The sequence below is a fragment of the Daktulosphaira vitifoliae genome, unplaced genomic scaffold (assembly GCF_025091365.1).
Source record: "Daktulosphaira vitifoliae isolate Bord-2020 unplaced genomic scaffold, ASM2509136v1 Scaffold_3, whole genome shotgun sequence".
Lineage (NCBI taxonomy): Eukaryota > Metazoa > Arthropoda > Insecta > Hemiptera > Phylloxeridae > Daktulosphaira > Daktulosphaira vitifoliae.
Genome location: NW_026099574.1, coordinates 42,622,048 through 42,645,972, shown reverse-complemented (window position 1 = coordinate 42,645,972; position 23,925 = coordinate 42,622,048). Strand labels below are relative to the sequence as shown.

The following is a 23,925-nucleotide window of genomic DNA, read 5'->3' as shown; positions in this document are numbered from 1 at the left end:
GTACGACGTTGAACTGGGTGAAAAAATTTGGTTATTACTACTAATAATGATTCAAAAATCCGCTATATTATCATATATTGTAGAAAAACTGTCCTGGTCGTCTTGTCAATTTTCTTTCATCACAAGTTTACTATCTAAACTGAAAATATATCTACTGATATGCGATTTAAAGTTTTCAAAACAGTGGTATCAAATTCATTAAAAACTTAATTATTTACAGTCTTTTCGGTTGTGTTTTTACCTTATTTTAGTATAAAATATCGTTAAACAAGCAATTATTTTAAAATAATTACATATTGTGTTTTGAAATGATTTATATAACAACAAATACACTATACTTTCTACTTGTAAAAAAATCATTTATCGATATAGTAGTATAAATTGTATCCCATCATGTTCTGTCACTTTTAATAACTTTTGATCCAGCGAATATTTTGCATTACTTCAAAAAAAATACTTTTACTGATAGAAATACTTTTAAAACTTATTTTTCTATTATTTAGGTCTAATAGAAAAATCGTTGATATTTTTTTAATTTGCTTGAAATGTTAAAACATCTATTTTTTAGTTCTTTTCTTTTTTGGTGAATTGATAATAATTTCAGGATAAGTACTTATTAAGTTACAAGAATTTTAGTATACTGAGTGGGTATGTAACGCATGTGTATTAGTGTACTGGTATATGTGCTCTCTGTCCGTGTACTTACCATTTTTTAAATGTTAACATACATATTTTATTAAGTAATAAAATAGAAAATTATGTAATTAAGAAAATAATTGGTCGATAACAACTTTTGGATCAGTATTTTGGATGTTATTCTCATTTTTATACATAGACGATACGAAGAGTATTGGCGGAAAGTGACTAGCGATCAAAATAGCACCACCTACTCCTCGCCTACTGTCATTAATTTAAATTGTTAATACCTTTTGAATTAATGGTCCAAATGTTGTTACCGACTAGTCTCATTTTCTTAATTACATAATTTTCTATTTTATAAGCTAGTAAATAATGTATATTGCTATTTAAAAAAAATAAGGTTGACACCCCTATAAGTTATAAGGAGTATCAACTATACTCAAAAAACTTATCCTCTCGTAATTTCATATACTATATTAGTAAATTTTGGAGTCATTTGTTTTCATTATATATTCTATAAAAATCAGATCAATTCAGATCAACGTTGATATTTTAGTAGTTAAAATGATAATATAAATAAAAAAGGCCATCGCAAATTGACATTTAATGTCAATAATAAAATTTTATGTTCTAATAATAGATCAGTTGAATAAAATTATATTCTACAAGTGTAAAAGCACAAATTACTAGTACTTGATAAAAAACATTTTATGTAGGTAAATAAAAATTATTTTACTATCGTGGAAATAATGGTCTTGTATAACACAATTTAATGAAATTTATGTTGGTCGATAAAATACAAATATTACTCTGTCGCCTTGATAGACGATTATCAAACATACAGAAGTAAACCGTTTTCCTCGTCATTATTAGGTGACATAAACATTTATTTTATGTTGACAGTTTTTTTAGAGTCTACCGAACAAGGACGGGATTATGATAATAAAGAATTTGTGGGTGATTTAATATAACGAGCAATAAAAATACCTTCTTATTTATTTTTTAGACATTGATTAATTTTAGGAAGATATAAACAATTATTGATGAAAAAAAATGTATTTCTATAGTTATTACAGTTTATTTTTACATGAAATTTTACTAGAATTGTATTAAATATTAATGCTATTTTATTTAGATAACCAAACTACTAAATCGTTTTTTACATAATAATTTTTGGTTCACTATTAAGGATTAGATATATTGTCAAAATATGATAATCCAGATGAATAACATAAATGAATCATAAAACATGACATAATGTATAAATGTTTTATATGTATCAAAAATAGGCGTTCAATTAAGTGAGCGAGTACAACAAAGTGGACGTTCCTTCATTACTGTTCGAATTTTCGATGATTAAGTTTGTCAGAGTCTGAGGTATTATTTGAATTATCAATATTCAAAAGCATATTGTTGGGCATACTTTTATAATAGTAAATATAAAGATGATACTTGTTAGTATTTTAATATTTATCCTCATCGCAGACTCACTTTATATAATTTGAAATCACAGCAAACTTAAAAACATTATACAAGAACATTATAAGAGTTATGAAGTATATTTTTTGTATTCAATTATATCTGTCAACTTTTTAACGAATGAGAGAAAAAGTAAAAAACTCAAGGTTTATTAAATATCTACCGACGTATAATTTAAGAATTAAATAAATATAAAAAAGGCAGTACTGTAATTTTATACTATTTTGGAGAATGAGTCGTATGAATGATTAATATTGAAGCTCATAAAGAAAAAGGAAATATTGTAAAGTAAAGCAGACGTTGTGGATTTAAATATTTAAGTATTAAATATCTAAATCGCAAGTGGTTCTCGCCATCTTTGTTTATGGTTCAAAATTTATTTGATTGTGCAAATCATAAACTTATAAATTTTCTTCTTTATTTTTCATTTATTCGAAATTTTTCAACATCAACGCATAGTATAAGCTTTTGGTATCTTTTATTTTTAAGACTTAACTATCTTAGACTGCTTTGACTTCTGTCCACAAACTCAGCTATGAACAATTATGATCAAATTAAGTAGTTCATGAAATGTATTTTGTTTGTTTGAATACGGAGGTATGTTTGTCAGTAAGACAAGAAATACGTGAGGACAAAAATAACCTAACCAAACATAAGTTTCCTTAAGATAACATCATGGCGCTCTATGCAAACGTTTCTTCCTGCAAGGGATTTGAACAATGTCTCATGTTTTTATAGCGTCGTAAAATGTTGTGTTAAATTTTTTTCATTTTACTTAAGGTCTAATTAAACAACAGTAGTATCGCTGCTGCAGTTTCATTTGACATGACATTAATAATTGTAAATGAATAATATTAATGGTCCGATTGCTTGACCATTTAGTTTACACCATTATTTGCTAATAATATCAATCATTAAATCATTTAAGAGTTCAGACCAAATTTCCACGTTCTAAACGTAGAATTAAACATTATTTTTTATCTTAAGGAAAAGATTGTGTCTTTATTAATACTTTACTTTTCGATTCGGAAATATTTGTAAGTAGTAATATCTTTAATACAAGTTTTTTATTATGTCTCTATATTTGATGTTGATTTTCCCTAATGTTTTATTAATTGTAGTTTACCAGCACAATTATCATATATTATTCATCGTCAGATTTATTGAAGTTTTAAGGAACTGAATTTTTGGATTTCAAACTTTTTGACTAATTATTTGTTTATATTTTAACGTTAATCAACGACAGAGATAAAATATAACTTTTGCCATAAAAAAAACTCACATTAAGTTTATATTTATATTTTACTTCCATGTATTTAAATGTAATTAATAATTAATAAATATGTTTATTTATACTTATATTTTTAAAATATAATTAATAAAAATAAAAGTTCAAGTTATTAAATAAATTTTGCCATATTGGATTAAATTTTTTTTTTTTTTATAAAATTTATAATCTAAATAAAAATTAATAGTTCATAGAATTATTTAAAAATATTTTTTACAAGGCGACTATAAAAATCTGTTGAGAAATATTATAAGTTTTTTTGCGTTTCTTTTTTGTAAAATGTAATAATTATGAATCAAGCAACCTCACATATTTGGAAAATAATTAACTATTCGTATTATTAAACCAATTTTAAAACGTATCTATTCTTTGTTATTTATATAAATTAATTAAATGAATTTTTTACTATTATTTTTTATTAATAAATTTATATATAGGTCAGGCTAAAATGCAGTTAAAGTTGGGTATGTTTATGATCAATGTCATTTTGTAAAAATATAAAATTTTTTCTATCATAATACCTACATTTTTGTAGTTTGTGTGATGAAGTATAAATAAAAGCTGAAAGGTTAATTGTATTTATGTTTTTAAATACATTAGCATTTTTTAAATGTAACTCAAGTAAAAAAGTTGTCGTGAGCAGCAAATGTAAAAACAAATTAATCATATTTAACTTGGTTCATTTGCATATAATCCACTGAAACACACAAAAAACCGCTTGTAAATTAAATGACTTTATAATTAAACAAGTCTAAAATACAATTAAATTTTATATACTTTGATAATCGTATAAGCTATATCAAGTTATAATAAATACTGATCATTGAAATAAATTTACGTGATGTGTTGTATTATTAATAATACATGAATTATAAAAGTGCATTTTAATCATTAAAAAAACGATTCTATTCAACTTTAATTTTATTTTAATCACAATTTTATTTTTGTTGTATTATTATTTTTATGTTACTATAATACATGATAATTGATGGAATGTATTGTATCTATTAAACGTATGTTATATTCATTTAATATCATAAATAAGTTTTTGTATTTTACATGTGTGAAAAACACATATTTTATGAAATAATTATAGCACAAATAATTAAATAAGATGGGTTACGGCTATTGAATTTAGGTTGGGTTTTTAATTAACTAGTTTGACTTTACAGATAGCGCAGTTTAAGTCGAATATTTTGTCACTATATTGTTTACTCATTAAAAAAATAAGACGGCAGATAATTTGTCTCTTTTGAGTATAGTTTGAATTGTGTTTTACGTTAATGCATTATATGAAGAAGTATCAAGTTTTTTTTCTTGGGTTATTTTTTTGTAATTTAAAGTTTAAAAATTATTAAAAATTAATCTATTATAAATTAATTTTTAGTGTTTGTTTGCAAATTTGAAAACAATTTTTGAGAATATTCTAAAGATAAGTAATATTTTTTTTATGACGTGCAAATATGTTTGTAAGGGGTTCATAAATTGATTTCTTTTATTCTCAGAAAAACTTTAAAAAAGCTCTCAATATCAGCGTTAAAAGACATACGATACTATTATCTCACCGTGACAGAATATAACATTAATTTTATACTTTTTTGTGGTCGTTATTTATTTCTTTTATGAAATAAAACAATTTTCATTTTATAAATACATTTCTTTTACTCACAAAAAATATTTTTATTGTCAAATCTAAAAATGTTATAGCATGTTGATTTATATACGTATTATAAATATTTCAATCAAATATTAGCTGATTTTTAGCAATGTGTTAATCATATGAATTCTTATTTAATTATAATTAAAATACTTGTTGAAAATCAATATGATTATGTAGTCTTTAATTAATTGGAGAGACACTTGTGAATAATTCAAGAACTTCGCTTATATTAAATAAATTATTAAAAATTAAAACACTCAATAAATTATGCATACTTTAACTTGTTTGTTTTTGTGTCATAAACTAATGATTGTTGAAAATACATTCGATTGTCGAAACCATTAGAGTCAAAGAGACATCCTACACATTTAAAATTAAACGTTTAAGAGGTACACCGTTACCTGTTCGCTTTTAGACTAAATTATAAGATTAAATTATACAAAGATATTTTTGCTTCTTCTCCCCCAAAATAAAATGTAAATACGAAAGTTAGAAAATGAGGTATTGAATCTCATTATGATCGTTTTATATGAATTAATAATATATATTTTGTTGACAATTTACAATGTTGTCTGAGCATTCCATTGTTAGGTAAATAATGCATGTACCAAGAGATTCATTATTTTAAAATAGCTACGGGTAGTAGCTTTAAGGACATTATTAGGGTAAAAATGAATGAATTTATATTCATAGAGTTTTAAATTTTATACTAAGATGAAATTACAAGTATTACTATAACCACAACAAAGCAACGAATGTGTGTAGTAAAGAAAAAGTTTATTTATTATAAACTCCATGTCGAGACTGTAAGCATTTATTGTTGAATAAGAAAAGGTATCAAAAAGATGGTCCTTGGAAATTTAGTCGTATCATAGTAAAATATTGTTCAAAATTTTACTGGTTTAATAGACTATCTAAACAAATGGCATATAATTTATGGAGAACACGGAAGTTAAATGGCGATGAATTTAATGCGTTTTCACATTAGAAAACAATGATATCGTAATCGTCAAATAGTAATGTCTATGTACTAAATTCTTCACCATAAAAGCAGTAAAACTTATAGGTGTCGACTGAGTATAACTAACGAGCACAAATCAAGCTACTGCTGTATTAAATGTTAAAAGTCAAAATTCCGTATAAATAACACAGGATTTTAATGCAGGAAAAAAAATAAAAATTTTATTTTTAATATTAAAGTATAACTAGCTTTGAAGAGCTATTGTATTATCAAAATATTTACAACCTATGTTTGTATAGTCATTAATAATTATTAATTATTTTTTCATGCATTTTGCCATAATAATCAATATGTGGCTAACATGAGCAAACAGTTACCATTAGTACTCTGCCTAAAAAATAAATAGATATTTAAACATGACTTCTAAATTGAATTTTTCGTATGGTTTCATTTGTTTTGTTTTAACTTATAAAAACATTTTTCAATTCGTATAATTGACATTATCTATATTCAGTATTAATTATCTAAAGTTGTATAATATAATTTTTAATTAAATTAATTTCAATACGAAAAGTATGCTAATACCTTAATATTAAAAGTTTATTTCATCATGATGCATGACATTCAGGTAACTCATTTTTTTTTATTACTGCCAGTAATTTCACTATTCATTAGTTAAAAGTAACATTATTAAACCCAATCCTGTAACTAGAGATACTATTATCATCATCGTAATACACAACTGATTAGAGAAGGGATAAATATAAGGGAAAATTATAAAAAATATCATTGCTAATGAAATAACACTTACTTTTTATAGAAAGTTATTTTGAGTATTAAAACAATGCTCAACTTGCATTTTTCTAGAAAAAATTTTTTAGTAATTATTTTTTCGTTATTTTTAAATATTATTTGTGATATAATAACTAAAGTCAATATTTATTAACATTATTATATTTTCTATATATTTATATTTTAATCATTAATACAAAAAAAATTATTATATTCAAACTTAAAAAGTAAAATTATGTCCTGAAAAGCTGCATAAAATATTAGAGAAAGTAAAATTTAGAATATTTAAAAAAAAAGATTAAGTCTTTTTACCAAAATTGTAAATCATGAACAGTATAAAAGTATTTTAAAAGTACTAATAATATTTTAACTATTTTTTTATAAGAAATTCAGTATTCATTATAATTCCATAGCTTTTTTCCTTGAATAAATAAATTTTAATATTAAACTTTCGGCAACTCTCATATTATTAATTTTATTAACTATTTGAAGTCGATTTCTCTATTTTTAAATTTTCTCTCTCATCGATTGACTAAAATCGTTTTATGCCACTTTCATTTTAATATTATTATAATTGCATAACCTTTTGTTTTCAATATTATTCACTTCTTTTTCATTTTTACGTTATTGAGTCAACCATTGTCACTGCTATCGTATTTTTATTTTCATTTTCTATTGACATCACTTAAATATTTCTTTTAGATTGAATTTTTAAATTGAATTGCATAAAACTTTAATTGTTTGTGATAAATACATAATGGTTTGTTGGACAAAATTCTAATAAGTTAATTTGAACTGCTTAAAGTTTTTTGCAAGATTCATTTAAACTTATAAAATAAACGTTACTTGTTTTTTGTTACGAATTTTGTTAATGAATAATAAATAATGCATAATATATATTAGATTTTATTTTATACGTTATAAAGATATTTTATAAAATGTATATCATAATTCTCTACTTACATATAATTTCAAAAAATATATTGCAGTATTTCACTTATATTATCATTCATTTATTTGTATCATTCCTAGTAAAATAGTTAAGGTTATATGTCTTCATCAGGGTACTATTCTCTTGTTGCCAGTGAAGAGATTTAAGCTTGTATCTACTGTTGACTATGTTCCATTAGAATAGAGAATAGAAATAATTCTCATTCCTGTCTGGCTGTATTCCATCTAATATTATCTATTGTGCTTTTGCTTTGAGTAAATTCAAAAACCCGTTAAGAGTTCTATATTATAGCCTCTAATACAGTCGACATTGTATTGTTTATTCACGTTGAGTAAAATTCGTTATACTTGTATCAGATAACTGTTTATTATGAAAATTTAGTCAAGTTTGTGTTTAAATTAATTAATCATGCTTTCAAGTACGAAGAGTACATTATTAAAGGTACAGAAAGTTAAGTGCGGTACATAATAAAAGACAATCAGTGTGAAGAATATGAAGGTCTTTAATAACTATTTTTAAATATTTAAAATTATACTTAATATAAGGGAGCAATAGAAATATTTAAAAATAAAAACAATTTAATTAATTAGGATCTTAGCCCCCCACTGAAAAATTCATTATTAAAATTGTGTCAACTGGCATAATGTGATAATATTACTTAGTGATAACGTCACTAGGCGATAAGGTCACTAGAGGTATATAAGGGTTTTTTTTTCGGTCAGGTTGTCAGTTTGTGTTTAGCGTTGATAATAGTAACATTGTTCCCAAAATAAGTGCTTCTGCAATTTATTTAATAATTTTCTTTTCTTTTGTGGCTTTTTTAGTTAAATATTTTTTAGTTTTAATATAATAACATTTTTAATATAGTTCAAATGTTGAATAATATCAGCCATAGTGATTAATTTTCATTGTATTTTTAAATGATAGATCTGTAGTAAGAAAACTTAGCATCATATGAATCATAAAATATTATAAAATTATTCAAATACATAAAGTACATATATTCATACATATGTGTTCTATGAAATACGTTTTTATATTTTATATTATATAAGTTTAAATGACTGCTTAAAGATAACAAAATCGATACCTTAAAAGGTATAAATGCTATGGTCATTTTTTTTTAATTTTAAGAGCGTTTGTTGTTTTCTAAGATATCGAAATGTAAATTTTATCTTATTGTTAGTTAATTTATATTATCAATATTTAAAATTATTTATTTCGATATAGAAATGTATAGTAGATTATGAAAAATTGTACTATTTAAAGTTTCATTGTCATCTATAATGCACAATGACTTTAAAACATATTTTATGTATATTTTTGATTAGGCAAAAAATTAATTATTTAACTTTTTGTATCATCATGAAGAAAATTATATGATTGATTTCATAAAATCAATTTTTTGTTTCATGAATTTAAATTAACTTTTTGCAAAAAGTTCATAGCTTTGTTTAAAATTAAAAGTTTATTTATATAAGACATATTTTCCATGAATTATTAAAAATTGCGGTAATAATTAGTTTTTCAAACTTGTTGTTTAAATAAAAATAATACAAAAACTAAAATCGTTTCAATAATTTTAAAGTTAATCAAAGTTTTATTATTTGAAGTTTATTTTGCATTGTTGAATAACATTGTAAATTAATTTATTTCTGTTTCACTACTAGATTTACTGGAGAGTATTTTCACATGAACTAGATGTATTTGTTTGATAAATTTGTTGATGTGGAATCGAGTCACAACGGCGTCTTAGACGCCAAGAAAATCGAGTTCCTTTTCGATATGTTCCATTGGCTGTAATACAGGACATATTTCTCATTAAGGTAAGTCAATAGTATTTCTTGACAGAATTTTTGTTTTTCAAACATTCGATCTTCATAGATATATGATATATAACGTACATATATAATGTATTACATATGTAATAATGTTATCATTATTGTTGTGCATTTGATATCGCATAAGATTTTTATGAACTGAAGGAATCGTATTGCAGTTATTTTTGTAGATACTACACCTTCATAATGCTGTGATTTGTTAATTTTCCTGTCATATTACTAAAAAGAAATGTTTTTTATTTTTCCTTCGCTATTGATTTGGTTTTTAATCTTTTCGCTCTATATGTAATATGATTTTAATATAAAGTAACGCAATACACTAGCAATCAATTGTAGAGAACATTTAAAAAAAGTATGCATTATGTTGAGGTATATTTTTTTAATTTATCATTATGTCATTTTTTAAAATTTTTGTTTCATTCGAAAATGAGCAGCGAGAAATACGAAAGTACTTCAAATAACGACAGAGTACTTCAGTTTGTAAAAATAACACACAGAATTATGTAACTGAAATTGGTCCGAAGTGCTTTTGACAAAAACAAAAATATGAGCGACATATTAGATTATTGCGGTTGCGAATTACACAATTATTATTTGAATAAACTTTATCATCGTGTAAGACTACTTGATTAATGACATGTTTTATCGATCCATATGCACACGTTGACAAAATCTATTTATTAATTATATTGTAAAATACTTTAAATTTATTATTTTAAAAACTGTATTTTATTAATTTCTTAATAAAAACCATTAATGGAAATCAATATTATCAAATACCATTTTAATTAAAATGATAGCATATAAATTATCTATTGTAATTAGAATTTAAATAACATTATTGTTAATAATTTTATTGTGTAAACTGTTATTTTATAATTTAATAAAGTGACATAGCTATACTAAACACATCATTTTCCAAGCCAAAATTCATCAACTAGATTCGATATAGGGTATCTTTACATTTTTTTTAAAAACTAGTAATTAGTACAGTTTGTTTAAAATAACATGATGTAGCAAAGTATAATGAACAGTCAAAATTTATCATGTTGAAGTGAGGGATGATTTTTGTTTGTTTATAATTAGGTCTTAGATGGAATGATAATACATACATTTTGCTTATGACACAAATTGCCCGGAAAAGTTTTGCTGGAATGAATAATTTCTAAAGTTAGCTGACCTTAAGTCCTGTAAGTACTTACACTAAATCATTATTTAAAATTCAAAAAAAATTATTTACTATTATATTTACTTTAGTTTAGATGAATAGCTGAGAATATATTGCTTTTATTTTGTCACGTCATATTTATCAGTAGACACTTTGTTATTTCACTCTTATTTGACCGATTTTGCTTAACAAAACATCAAAAGAACTCCAAACGTGTCTAATTATAGCTAGTAGTGACATAATTTTGAAACATTTTCCTCAATTCCGCGATAAAGGGATATATCACACAAAATTATAACTGTTGTAAAACGGTTTATTTTAAGTTTTCACTTTACATTATAATAACTTTATGAAAACTTGATAGATTATTGCAAAATTTTTTTGATAATATTTTAGACTTAAATTTTGCCAACAACATAATTTTTTTGAAATTCTAATCATTAACGAAGATACCTAGAAGTTTTAAAATCATATCAAAATTTTGTTCTTTTCACTTTTTTAACAAATCTGGCTTTTTTTAACTTCCATCAAATTGAAGTTTATACAATATATTTTAAGATGAAAAAGAAAAACTATCATAAATATTTATTTCTAGGAGATATCAGGTATTAAAGGCAAAAATCGTACAATTTTTCATAAAAATGGCCAAATTTTTGCGCAGTAATGGAATAATTACAGTATTTAAAATTATTTAAAATTAAAGATTGTTTAATGGAATAAATAATTAAAAAAGAGAAACGTATAAATAACTTGCTCTTTACAAGTAATCGGCCTCTTTAATAAAAAATCATGTAATTTTTGATAAATATGATAAATTATTTTTTTAATTTACATTTAAAACACATTTAAGCATTTTAAGATGACGGATTTAATCACTGTCAGATATCAATCAATAATAATCTAAAGAATATACCTCAACTTCTCTTTACTAAATCCCGACTATACTTAACTTTTTTAATAATTAAATTACTGTTTTGTAATGGTTAAGACAACATTTAACTAAATATTCTATTACAATTAATCATAATTAAATTATATTTCGTGTTTTTGCGTCTTTATATTAGTTCAGTGTTTTTTTGTTCTTATAATATCAAATGAAGTTAATTATTACATATGTAATTATCGTTTTGAACTACTTGACATTTCTATGAAATTTGATGGCTGTTCGTTATTGGGTCATTAAAAATGCTCTGGTTTAACCTCTACTGTAAGTAAAAGGTTTTGATTTGAATAATAGATTGTTAACATTTTTTGTTCCGGGTGTAATCAAGGACTTAAAGTATTACCTGAACTTAAAACTCTTGTAAAGAAATTATTTTCTGATGATGTTTTTAAAAATATTTTTAACGTTATCCGGCCTGATAATTTTATCATTTATGAAATCATCAATAAACGTAATTTACGTTCGAAAAATTAAATTTTTTATAATGTCAACGAGTGAAATTCAAAGAGGTTTGATGAAAGAATAGCTTATGGTATGTAACAGGTGAATAACACGATTTAATCTTTTATTGATACATAAGCAGAACACCGGTACCTTTGAAGGTCGTCATCAGTCCGGTAAATTATCAAAGTTATTTTATTATTAGCATGAGAAGTTTTTGATATCATAATAAAGAAAAAAGAGACTATTACTTCGAAATACACTTTCCTCAGTCAGTATATCTACTGATCGGACTCAATATCAATGCGAATCACTGGAAAAGTTGCATGATGAGCATTTAACCATTAAATTTATGCAAGACATTCCCAAAATAGTTATATTGGCTGATTCGTCAAATACTCAATTTTAAATTTTACCAAACCTCCTGTGATGTATCATAACGTAAGAGCTCATAGAATCAAATAGAACTTCTTTTTTGATTATGTTGTTAATTAAAATTGCGATACATTGTTCTTAACTGAAACTTGATTAAATTTTGTTATAAGTGACGCAGAATTAGACCTTTTTAATTTTAATGATTATAAGTTAAGTAGAAATTTTGAATATTGTTATAGAGGCCGTGGAGTATTATAAGCTGTTAGAAATTACATTAGTTTATAAATTACTTAATTTTCTTTTCATTCCTAGTATTGAACATTTTTTTTTGTGAAATTGATATACAATAATAATAATCTCCTTTTAGGGTATGTTTACATATCTCAAATTTCTCATAATAATTCATACAAAAAATATTGTAATACTATTAAAAATACTATAATTAACTATGAAACAAAAAATGTTTTAATAATTGGTGTTTTAATTTAAACGATTCCCTGAGTCGCTATTAATCTTTATGAAAGTGTATTGGGATCTGAATTATAAGTGGTAAGGTTTGTCTCTACCGATGCCTTGGGTGGGTAGCGAGTTCTATTCCCGTACTATGCCTCTTTTTTTACACGATTTCCGGTGAACTTTTCATAACCGGCCGCGTTAATGAATTTTCAGTTTTTGATTATAATTCTTTTATCATCCATCAGTTAATTTTGTTTTTAATACCTATATTAATACTCTTTACTGGTGATTTACCTAATATTAGGAAAAACATTTTTTTGTCCAATTTTTAAAACTGGTAAAAAAATAACATAAAAAACTACAGATTAACCTCTACATTTTCACTTATAACAAAAATCTAATCATGTAATTAATGTTTTTTCTCAAAAAATTCTATTTATATATTTATTTTATAATATACTAATTTATTACCTTATAAAAACTATCTAGTTAATTCACTAAATCAAGGTTTGCATGTTGGCTCTATACAAACTTATACAGACTTCAAGAGAGCCTTCGATAATGATAATGATAAGTTATTGTACTTCAAATTTAAATTCTTTGGTATCTGTAGTTAATTATTTAATAAAAAAATTGGCTTTTTTCGTACCTTCCAAATAGAATTCAAGTTAGTAAAATTTCTACTCAACTTTGCATTGAATATCTTATTTTATGTGATGTTCATTTTGATAATCATTTTCTTTTTTTTAAATAGTTTGTTAGAGAAAAACAAAACTGTCTTCATCTTTAAGTAAAAAATTTAATTAACTTTTACTCCATTTATCTACGTTACACGTGTATAAAGATATGCAATCGATAGTCAATAATACGGTAAAAAATTCTTACTTTGAGTCTTTAAAATTGTTTTGTATTAATATCCTAATATCCCAATTTAAGAAAAGTTCTCTTTTTTTTTTAAAGATTTAAATTAAGCGCTGGATTTATCATAAATATTAAGAGTTTTTTTTAGGCAATCAAAGCCGAAATTTAATTTTCAAGACTAAAAAAACTTTGTGAAAAATAATTTATTTTCGCATATGTCACACTGATATCTACATCATGTTAAAACATTTGCTTTTAACTGTCAAAATTTTTAATGTCAACATTAAAATTAGGAAGCTACATTTAATTTTTCAAAATTCTTGATTTTATATTAAAATAGTATCATTTTTTTGTAGACTTTTCTAAAATATTTAAATCAGTATGAAAATTAAAGAAATATAACTCTATCTTACTTTTTATATAAAATTGTGCACAGGATCCTTATAAATAATTTTAAATGTTTAATGTAAGCTATTAAATTTTAATTTAAAAACAGTTATTTATATAGGTCGTTCAGTAAGTAACAAATGAGTTGTTTCCTTACTTACTGAAAACTCTGTATAAAAATAATTTCAAATTGTTAATTTCAATATATCAGTTTATGATTTTTAACATTATACTTACGAATGTAATGTATAAAGATATATATTCTATAGATCATTAGTTTTATTAAATTAACAAAAGTAAAATGATGAATTTAAATGTCGACAAAAAATATACTTACATGACAATATTAAATTATTTCATAGCATTTTATGTGATGGAATATATAATGCGATTATGTAAATACAAGACAAGCATGCATTGAATTTGAGATTGCTTGAACATTTGAACTAAAAGATTATTTGAAACGTAGTCTTCAAAAAATTTATAAAATAAACAGAACATTTATTTTTAGGTTTAAATTGATGTTACTTAATGATAAAATACTTTTTATAGCTCACTAAATATTATTTTTTTCCGTTAGTAAAGTACATATTATTCACTAAAAAATCACAAGATTTGAATTATTAAAAAAGTAGTTTCCTTTTTGTCATATTATCGACGAATATGCTTAACTAAAATTTATATTGGCTCTTTCTATTATTTGTTTTAAGCAACGTATTTTAAAATATAAACAGTTCTTGAAATTTAGTTCTATTAAATATCCATTTATATATTTTTTCTTATATGAATATAAACTTCTTACTATAATGAGATAGCAATATTTCAGTTGCACACCTGATTTATTTAGTTGAAATAGAAATTCAACAGCATGTCTGTAGGTAGATGACTTATGGAAAATGAATTATTAATCTAGTGGTATGTAAACGAGGTAAAGAATATGAAAAATAAAACTATATTCCAATACGTTTGATTTATTTGTATACTCAAAATAATTAAATTAAAGTAATTTCTTCAAATAAAACATTTCACCGGATGAAAAAATGATCAAATTATGTCACAATATATAGAGTTTCATTGCATTGCACACCTTACAAAAATTTTATAATCTATTACTTGTATACAAACAAATACTTAAGTTATTTGTCATAACATTTTTATTGTATATTTCACGATTTATTATGTATGTTTATTACATATGTGCATCTTATTTTATAATAATAATCATGTAATGTTTAATTTAACATGATAAACAAATATTCACTAAAAGTGCTAATGACAATATCCAAAAATTGGAAGTAATTAAAGATAATATAAAAAGGCTTAGTTTTGCTCGCGTATAAGTGCAAATTTTGGATTCAATCCAAAATGAGTTCAAGTTTTACTCGAATCTTTTTATCTCTATAAAGAATTATATTTTGCGGTCCCGTGTTGTCGTCGATAGACACAGTGTACTATTTTACGTTTCAACATTTTTTGTCTTATTTAATTTTTTTTTACCCTTCTAAGTGTTCTGGAATGTAGAAAAAGTTGTCTACACACATTGAGAATTATAGCTGAAATAGTGAATAACAACAAAACACAATGCAAGTGAATTTACATTATCCCAATTCTTTAGAATTAATAATGTGAGTAAATAATAATAAAAGAATAAATCATATTAAAACTAATTTCATACCTTTATGAATCATCATTAACTAGTTCGTAATTTATTAATAGACACTTCGACTAGGTATCAAAGAGGAGTCCACCGCTATTCCAAAAATAATTCAATGTTCTGTTAAAGGTGTTTACCGGTTAGCTTATTAATGACATTTCGACTGGGTGTCGGAGAGGAGGTGACCGCCATTTCAAGAATACCCTAGTGTACTGTTGAAGGAGCTTTTTAATTTAATTATTTATTACACCTCGAAAAAGAGGGCTATTAATTATTTTCTTATTATATCTACTTGCCTGTATTGTTCTAAACCCTCGGACTTTACGAACCCCAATAGAATTTCGATGCAAACCATTTGACCAAATCCAACATCCCAGCTTGGTAAATTAATCCCCTATATTTTTTTTTCATATATTCATTTTATTATTACATTATAAATTAAATAAAAAAATGTAGTGTAAGTAATCTAGTGAATATTACTTTTCCATTCTTTACGCATTTGTTTTTATCACCTTCAAGTAACTGTTTGTGATTTTTCTTTTATTTTCTATGTCTTTTTGCATTTGCCTGGCCATCAAACTTGGCATACTATCTATATACATCAAGGTCCCTCCGGAATTCTAATTCACGAAGTACTGTCATGATCGGTTCTATCGCATCATTTACTTAGTGTTTCCAGGTATTTTAAACCATAGAATTTGGTGCCAAAGAATTCTTTTTTTATTAACTGTATATTCAATTTGACAATAGTATACGTATATACGAAAAAGTATAACATATTACGCCGTAATAGTAAGCTTAGTCTAAACAACTCAATATTTATTATTTTCACCATGATTTTTTTGTTATGATACAAAAGTATATTAAAAATTTATTACATAAAAATGTATTATATACGAATAAAACTTAAATAAAATAAAAAATTATAGCGTTTATTCTATCACATTTTCTTTGATTTTATTTATTTTTTATTTTAATATTTTAACGGGCAAAGTGCTTTTTAAAAAAAAAAATTATAGTAGTATTCAAACAGCTTAACTAAAATATATAAAAGTATATAAACAATTTATAAAACTATACATCTTAGATAATAAAAATGATTTAATTATTTTTTTGATCTCTTAAATAATATAAAACTTAGAGCTTAAAAATATCACGAAGTAACATTCAAAAATCAAAAGAGATTGATATAATATTAGCTAATCGTAAATCCTTGGATAGAAATGAATTATTTTTATAAAATGGAATTACAAATATTTTTTATTTTGAGTATGTTTTTAAGGAATTTGGACACCTATCAAAAATAATATTTCTAGGCAGATAACAAAACTATTAGAAATATCAAAAATAAAAATTACATCTAATAGACAGACTATCAAGATATAAGTAATTCAGAATAGGACTAATAAAATATTTAAAGAGGAATACAAGTAAGATAGAATACTTTTTTCAAGAATTTATGTTAAACATTATCAAGTTCATTATTAAAAGTAATATAATTACAAGACCAGATAAGACTATTCAATTCAATACGATTTTATACGAAATGGGTTTCTAAAATCATTAGTATTTCTATTGATAAAACCAAGTATTTTATAGTATAATTTTATGATAAATCTTAATACTAAAAGTCGTGTTCAAAGAATTTATCTAAATCTATTGTAGAATTAACGCACGAAAGATCACAACTATCGATTTTATAATAATAAATAAAAGAGTTTCTTTTTCAAGTAAAAAATATAACTTGAAATTTATTTATAATAAGTGGTAGGTAACTATTTCTACACCAAGAAACTTCTTCATTTAAATTTAATTGTAAAAGAATCTAATCTTTTAAAGATCTTCTATTATAAATTATTTTCGCATTATTCGCATATAATACAATTTCATCTAAGATCCGAGGAAATTTTTCAATGAATATTAGAAATAATAATGAGCTCAAATGAGAGCTATAATTTTAAAAGCTTAAAATAAGATTTATTTTATCGTATTACTGACTATTGATTATAAATCTGTAGATACGTGTAAAGTAGATAAATAGAGTAAAGTTCATACGATTTGTATAAACTTAAATAAAATTTTTTGCTTAAGAATTAAAAGAAATTAAATTTTGTATTTCTCGAACAAGCTATATAAAAATAAAATGACCAATAAAATTTTGTCTTTGGATTTTTACAGTAAATTTAATTACTAAACTTTGCATTTGATTTTATAGTATCGGTAAATAAAAAATATAGGTTCACATAAGGAACATTAAATTTGTTAATAAAATTTGATTTTATTATTAGAATAAGTATAAAATGATATATTATATTTTTATTTTGTTATCTGAGTAAACTATTTCGTTATAAATATAATTTGTTTGTCAATAATGTTTTTATGTTTCTACAGCAAAATTTTTTTGATTTTTATAATTTTTGTTTTATTATTTTTCCTGATTTCATAATTATTAACTAAAGATATATTCTATAAATAGTTTTAAACAAATAATAGTATTGCACATTTTAAATTATTCTTAAAATTTGTTTTGGTTTAAATTATAGAAATAGGAATAGAACCAAAAAATAAAATAAAATAACAATTAAAATAACAAATTTTCAACTATTATAAATTACAAATATGTTTAAATAATCTTGATTAATGGGATTTTACTACAAATTAAAAAAAAATTCATAACAGAGATTAAAAACTTGTGAGTTACATAAAAAAAATCTATGATTTACCATGAACATCTGTAATGTAATGATGTCATATTCTTGCTAATGTATTTATAACAAATAACAGCCAGTTTATGAGTCAACTTAATTTTAACCCTTAATGTATGGAGTTGGGACTTGACAAATTACTCTGGTCGATAAATGATGTTTATATAATATTCACGTTTATTTAAGAAAGCAGACCAAAGTATTATTCATCTCGAGCTTTAATTTTAATTAAGAAAAAGGGTTCGCTTTCATGAAATTATTTATTGGGTCTTATCAACATTGATTTTTATTAACTAAATAATTAAAATTAAAACGGTACTTTAATTTATTTTTTAAAAGAATTCTTTCCATTAAGACAAATTTTTTTGAATTGTATTTATAAACTGAAATGCTTTGATAATTTTACAGTTTTTAACATTCAAAAGTTTCGATCATTAAAAAAATTACTATTTGCTACTAATCAAAGCGTTGGACAACCATTACAGTATGCATGTGTGCATAACATTTATGGTTTACACAAATATTAAAACTAGTTTATACAATATACTAGTTAAATGCATTGAAAATTTATTGACTGTTTGTTTGCGAATAATATAAAATTAAGGAAAATTATCTCTTTTAAATAATGGCTTTTTTTTTACTCATTATTTTAGAATTGCCATAAATGATAGGGTGTTAGCATAATGACCAAAATAAAACAAAGCTGTAACTTTATGTGTAACTTACACTTAAAATAAATCTGTTTTTAACGAGTACTAGCTATAAAGCAGACTAATTAGGTCAATTACTTGAGCAAAAAATTCAACTCATCGGCATAATTTTGAAGTGTGATATTCATTAGTTTATTTTATACATTTATGTAAAGATAAAATTTCAAGATATTTTCTACAAAAATTGTTTTATCATAAAATTTAGCTTAAAATAGCTAATCATTTATTTATTCATACACAATGCGAGAATATCAGTGACAATTAGAGTTGCATCTTGATTGTTAAATATTACTATCTTGATTTTTAAAATTCAAGAAAATTTAATAATTTAAATGAAAAAAGATAATTTTTTTTCAAATTCAAAATCTTATGTTGAATCAAAAATAAGTACAAAACCTCTAGGATTTTTACTTCAACTTTCTATTGTTGGTTATTAGCTCAATAGAATGATATTTTGGTCAGATACTTAATATCGATTTAAAAATTTGAAAAACTTTATAATATTTTTTGTAGTTATAAAAGTGACAAATTTTTATCTAAATATTTCTTTGCTATTGTGTACTTCTAAACCTAGAGAACATATTTTAATGTTTAGGACTTTGATTGAATTACTTCTAACTATTTGACATTTAGAATGCGATTTAGATATTTAGAACTATAAATAGAATTTTGAAAAAACTATAAAATATATAATTTATAGCGTATTCACTAGTAAGCTTCAAAGTTAACACATAATAAAAATAAAACCATTTGTACAATTTTCAAATATATTTTTTTTTGGTTACACATATAATTAAATATTATTTAATATTAGTAATCAATTTTAAAACCAGTTTTACTTAATTTTTAGATTTTAATACTAATTACATTTAATTATAAAATTAAATAATTGGGATCAAATTTTCAATACAATAAATATTTAATTAAAAAAATATTAGGCTTCAAATAAGTAATAATGTATTACCTTTAATCGTTCAACCTAAATCAGGAATTAAAAACCTTAGTAGTAAATAATTTTCAAGCTAATTGCCATTATTCAAACATTAAATTATGTATTTAATATGTTGTTACTGTTAATTGAGAAATGTAATTAGATTTAATTAAGAACGTATAAATAATGTATATTTATAAATTTGTTGAAAATATTCAAGATATTATTCGTTGGTTTGTAATAATCAATGAAATTATTAGTTGAAATTTATAAATTTTTAGTGTTTAAATGTTTTGATTTTGAATTAAATGAAGATATTATGAAATGAATAAATAAACGTAGTTGTATTATCAGGTGTATTATATTTACGTAATTTTAAATTGAGACATAATTAAATCTATGGTTTAAACAAAAATCGTCTGTTAACTTAAAAATTATTAGTATAATGATTTAGTTCAGATGATAATATTTTTAATTGAATTTGTATTTTGAATAAATTATTTATATACTCAAGCCTTGTAGAAATTATATAAAGTATTATAACAATTATATAAACAATGAAATGCCTACAAGTTTTAGCAACGTTACAAATAATCGTAGGTAGCTATAGATCTTAAAATTTAATTATAAATTCTACGGGAAGAAGCCTTTGACTTATAAAATATGAATATTAATTTAGTGAAAATGTGAGCATTCCAAACGTTCTATGTATAATGTAGCATGTCATGTTTAATTGATTATCTTTGCGAATATACGGATATTGTATATTTGGTAAAGGATTTCGAAGTAAACATTATTCATCTGAATTATCATAAAATATTTATAAGAAACTGATTTTGAAAGTCAATTACATACGTTTCATCTATTTGCAATAAATGTTTTGTAACTTCTAATGTACTTTAGTTATTCTAATACTTAGAGTACTATTATAATAAGAGTGTACTTCAAAATGAAAACTGACATTTTCATAACAGTTTTAACTGCATTTAAAATTAAAAAGCCCATACAATTTATCATATAATTAAAAAAAAATAAGTCGTTCGAGACTTTTGGTTTCTAAATCTGCTTTTAGAAGTTAACATTATTGTCGATCGCCGTATGCGAATTCATTGATTTTAGGTATTAATTGCTGTGCTCGAAACTCTATATGCAAAGTGATACACGATGATTTGAAAAATCTAAAAAACAAGGCTAGAAATTACATGCATTTATAAATTTTGTTTTGAACAGCTATGAATGGTCCAAGATTGTACAACATTGTCATAGGATTATTAGTAACGTGGAAGTATTTTTCGATTTAGGGAGGAAAAAGCCTCCTATCCCCCTCAAAACTATAACGTCAGTAAAAACACATAATAAAATTTTTAAGTAAATTAATAAAAAATTATTTCTGACCAATGGTGTGTTCAGAATAATTTCGTAAAATTTATAAATGCATATAATTTCTAGCTCTACTTATAACTTTTGATCTATTAAATATATATTGTGTTACTTTTTTTTTTGATTGTTTATGCATTCTTAGATTGCACAATAAGTCTATAAGAAAAATAATACATTTTTTCCTAAATTTCTAAATAACTTTTTTTTCTCTTTTCTTACAAAAAAATTTGTTGATAATAACTTTAACTTATGATTCTAAACTTCTTGTTTCAATAAGTGGAGTTACAAGCATTTTTATTCATAGAGTGTGTATAGAACGCGGGTGAAGTATACGCATACAGTATGACCTACAACCACCAGCGCTACACACCCACTATATGTATTAAAATGCTTATATCTCAATAAGTACTTATCTTAAAGTTGTTATCGACCCATCAATTTTTTTGTGAGTAAAGTAGAGAGACAAAAAAGTTTGATGTGTTAAAACCGTTGGGTTTCATGTCGTTTTCATAATGTTATAATTATAACGTTTGGAAACGATTGGAATCAAAAGGTAAAAAAGTTATCAATAAGGTTTATAGCAAAATGTAAAATATAAAAATCAATAACGTTTTTTGGTTTAAAACTTTATTGATATTTTACATTTCGCGATAATGTCATTTATATTTTTTAAATTAAACAATTGTTTAAATACTGCAAAATGAAAAACATTATAAATTCATAATGTTTAAATTATTAAAAACGTATAACATAATAATATTATAAACGTTTCCGCTGTTATAACATAAAAACATAGTGAATAGTTTCGATATAAGTCCTGGAATAAAATGGCTATCAATGGCTGTTTAAAATTTCAAAAAAATTTGTTTTTATTTTTCCCATTAGAGAAAGTAATAAAAACACGATTTTAACATAGTTCAAAACTATCAAAATTATTATTAGAAAAAATGTCGCAAAATATTTTCGAGGTTAATAACTATTAAAGATGTTAAAAATGGTGGGACACTCTGTATAATTTATAGGGTGTTAAGTAAGTAAGGAACAAGGTTTCTTTTGTTCCCATAATTCTAAAAATTAACTTGTTCCCTTATTTTCTTTAAGCCACGCCCATACTATGCCGAATGATGTTGATTGACACAGTCGACTTTCAACTTGTTCACCTATGTGTGGTGGACTAGTCGAATGACATAACTGTACCTACACGAATATCGAGTGTGTTTTACTCAAATACTTTTTTATTTTATAATATTATTATTAATATATTCAAAGTTATTGATTATTATTAATCACCTATAAAATGAGTGATTCAGAAGATATTGCAGTGGCAGCTGTTGCAATTATAATTGGGGTTGTTATACATTTAAATAAAAGAAATTGTTTATTCATCACTCCAATTTTTCATGAATGAATGATAAATCTGAATTAATAAAACTAAAAATCAAATAAATTCACTCAGCAAAACAAAACTAAATAGAATTAAAATGTTTATATCAGTTTCTTTTTAAAAGTATAAAGTTATGATAACAAAATATACAATAACATTAGCTGTATCTAAAAATTCGAGCAACATGCTTTGACACGTCCACACTATTGTTTTTAAATCGATTCTCTTTGATCTGTACCGACTTGATTGGGGTTGCGTTCGACTCGACTTGACATGTTTCGACCAAGTCGGGCGACACGTACACATTTGACTGTGTCGATCGACATAATTCGGCATAGTGTGGACGCTGCTTGACATACTGTATATTCGATTAAAGTAGGGAACATCCTATTGGCTCTATTTTTTTACCGAAAAGAGATTCTAAGAGAAGTGCAATAATAATTTATTGTTTGCATAACATATTCGTATTCATGCACTTCTACACGTTACAATATAATAGTTATGTTTATGCTGAAGGTATAGTTTGAGTGTAAGCCCTCGATCCTGTCTTGGGTTTCTTTGTAATTCTTCGTAGCAATTATTTGAAATAAGCCCTGTAAGACCTTATATAAACTGCACGGTCGTCTCACTGACTACATTGTACTTCTATAACATAAAATGATCATACTTTAACCTATACGTGACTTATTTAAACCCAAACTACGCCGATGTCAATATCGTCTAGTACCATGATCCCTTCTGAGCACATGTTTAGTGCTTTTTTTTTTTTATTGTAAAATGGAGACCAAGACCATTGTCAAACGGGAATGAAAAGGTTTTCGACTTATGCCTTGAATTACAAAAATGTTTTAAAATTACTTTTCTCAAATTTTGATCAAACGTATTTCATTTTATTACTTTCTACACGTAAAATAAGTA

General features: G+C 23.9%; 1 protein-coding gene across 5 annotated transcripts in view; it reads left to right on the top strand.

Annotated features, from left to right (window-relative positions):
• Positions 1-23,925, top strand: part of LOC126903224 (glutamate receptor ionotropic, NMDA 3A-like) — a 98,887-nt gene that overhangs the window by 14,277 nt on the left and 60,685 nt on the right. For 3 of the 5 annotated variants that reach the window (XM_050681301.1, XM_050681300.1, XM_050681297.1), the window contains exon 2: positions 9,442-9,597. The gene's annotated coding sequence lies outside the window, so the exon portion shown is untranslated. Of the gene's footprint in view, positions 1-8,822; positions 8,870-9,441; positions 9,598-10,698; positions 10,803-23,925 lie in introns of those variants that run through there. The other 2 variants (XM_050681298.1, XM_050681299.1) reach the window with 2 other exon arrangements.